Genomic DNA, 2,848 nt, shown 5'->3' with positions numbered 1-2,848 from the left:
GCCTGGGCAACATAGTGAGACTTCACCTCTACAAAAACAATTTTTTAAAAAATTAGCTGGGTGTAGGGGTGTGTACCTGCAGTCCCAGCTCCTTCGGAGGCAGGAACACAGAGCGAGCCCGGGAGGTCGAGGGTGCAGTCATCTGTGATTGTGCCACTGCACACCAGCTGAGCAACAGCAAGCCCTAGTCTGTCTCAAAAGAAAAAAAAAGGCGGGGGGGGGGGGGGGGGGTGTGGTTTGCTGATCCAATGTGGGGTAATTTTTAAAAACTCTGGCCGCCACCACTGGCAGTGCTGCCTGAACTGAGGCGAACTCCGCCGCGGGAGGGGGGAGGGAGGAGGAGGAGGAGGAGGAGGGAGGAGGGAAAAGGAGGAGGAGGAGGGAAAAGGAGGAGGAGGAGGGAGGAGGAGGAAGGAGGAGGAGGAAGAGGAGCGCAGTCAGAGCAGGGCGGCGGGGTACAGAAACACCCCCCCAGCCCCGAGCCCGCGGCACAGGTGGCGGCGATGCTCAGCGGGTGCGACCAGCGGAGCCAGTGGCGGCCCTGGCTCCTCCTCGTCTGGCGCCCCGCGCCGCACCAGCAGAGACCCGCCTCCCACCAGCCTCGCGCCAAGCCGGGCGATGGAGAGCGGCGGCGGCCGGGCCGGGCGGAAAGTGCCTGCGGGGGGCGGGCGAGCGCAGCGGTGCGGCCTCCGCGGGGCTCTGCGCAGGAGTCGGAGCAGGAGCCGGACCCAGCCGGCTCCAGGTCCCGAGTGGCGGGCGGCCAGGATTCGCCCCCGCCCCTCCCTCCTCTCGGGTGGCAGTGGAGCCTGGAATATGGTCGGGGAAATGGAAACGAAGGAGAAGCCGAAGCCCACCCCAGATTACCGAATGCAGCTGATGAACGACAAGAAGCTCATGAGCAGCTTGGCCAACTTCTGCGGGATCTTCAACCATCTCCAGCGGCTGCTGGACCAAGTTTAATTTCGTTGGGCGAATTCTTGGACCTAGAGGACTTACAGCAAAACAACTTGAAGCAGAGACGGGATGTAAAATGATGGTCCGAGGCAAAGACTCAATGAGGGATAAAAAAAAGGAGCAAAACAGAGGCAAGCCCAACTGGGAGCATTCAAATGAAGATTTACATGTACTCATCACTGTGGAAGATGCTCGGAACAGAGCAGAAATCAAATTAAAGAGAGCAGTTGAAGTGAAGAAATTATTGGTACCTGCAGCAGCAGCAGACAGCCTGAAGAAGATGCAGCTGATGGAGCTTGCAATTCTGAATGGCACCTACAGAGATGCCAACATTAAATCACCAGCCCTTGCCTTTTTCTCTTGCAGCAACAGCCCAGGCTGCTCCAAGGATTATTACTGGGCCTATGCGGGTTCTCCCACCAGCTGCCCTGCGTACTCCTATGCCAGCTGGCCCTACCATTGTTGTACAGGACCGAGCATAGAAAGTCAACACCAAGACAAACGTATGCCAAATTGCAGGGTCATTCATTGCCGGTGACCACGGAGGACTCGCGTCTCTCCAACCCGTGGCCCCGAGTTCAGGGGGAGCAGGGTTTTTAAGCTGAAAAACCACATCCTGGTTTCAGGGTGAGGGGATGCAGGGCAAGCAACTTTTCAGCACTTATTGATAAGCAAAAGCAAGCACTTTTCATAGAAGCCAAGGTCAGCAGTTATTGCAGAGAGAATGGGGAAGCCGTTACAAGTTATTTTAAGAACAGCTTTGTCTTTTATAAAATGGCTTTTCTCAAGTTCTAACTTTTAGGCTAGCCACGTTACACCGTAATGCCTTTGATCAGACAAATGCAGACCGCTGTCATGCCAAACGGAACTGCTCACCCAACTGCTGCAATAGTTCCTCCAGGGCCCGAAGCTGGCGTAATCTCTACACCCTGAGTACCTTTACAGATTGGCACCAGCTACATCAATCCTTGAGTATCCTATTGAACCTCGCAGTGTATTAGGTGCAGTGGCTACTAAAGTTGGAAGGCACAATATGCGTGTCCATCCTCACCAAAGGATTGTGATAGCCGACCGAGCCGCCACCAGCAACTAACCTATGACCTTATGACCTCTGAACTCTTCACCCAATGATGACCTGACCACGCCTGCCTGCTGATCAGTTAACTGGTAATCGCCTTTGCTTGCCTGTCGTCAGTACAGCAAGCTGAGGCACTTGTCCGTCTTACCATCTAACCAAAGAAAAGACAAAGAAATAGTTGTCCTCCAACTCAGCTCTTTTTTTTTTTTTTTTTTTTTCCTCCTGTTTGGGTGAAAGTGGTTCTAGAACCTGCACTGAATAGTAGTAAAGCAATAAGGCCCAATTCATCCCACGGCACTGATCATCTACCAATATCCCACCCTAAGCGAACGGTAAGAAGGCCTCTCAAGAAGGGGAGACAGATGGCCCTTAACTACTCAATGGCAGAGGCAGTGACTGTGAGAGACTTCTAGGAATCTTTTTCTTCTCGTGGTGAAGTTAAAGCTCTTTCTGAATGTACTGTGTGATGATGCATCATGCATGAACCTTCGGTCAGGGATGTCATTGGTGAAGTGATTTGAAAAAGTATTCAAAATTTGATAAGCTGTTTAGTCACTACAGTGCCCTCAAAGGGCAGAAGTTGCAGCCTTTTTTATATTGCCTGACAAAATTTGAAGTATTAGAGGAAAGTGTGCCATGAGAGGAGAAACTTAAGGAGTTTTGAAAAGTAATGCAAATAACAAAACTGCAACACCATTTTTAAAAAGATAAATATCTGAGTTAAAATTACTGAATCTTTATTTTACACCTTCTTAAAAAATATATAAGAACAAGGTACACATATTATGTGTCACATTACTGGGCAAACTGTTCAAG

The 2,848-nt window shown here is 51.1% G+C and overlaps 1 pseudogene; it reads left to right on the top strand.

Annotated features, from left to right (window-relative positions):
* The first annotated feature begins 662 nt into the window (after positions 1-662).
* On the top strand, positions 663-2,489 carry LOC101032000 (KH domain-containing RNA-binding protein QKI-like; annotated as a pseudogene).
* Positions 2,490-2,848: the final 359 nt, after the last annotated feature.

Source organism: Saimiri boliviensis, chromosome 17 (genome assembly GCF_048565385.1).
Source record: "Saimiri boliviensis isolate mSaiBol1 chromosome 17, mSaiBol1.pri, whole genome shotgun sequence".
Lineage (NCBI taxonomy): Eukaryota > Metazoa > Chordata > Mammalia > Primates > Cebidae > Saimiri > Saimiri boliviensis.
This window is presented reverse-complemented; position numbering and strand designations above follow the sequence as displayed.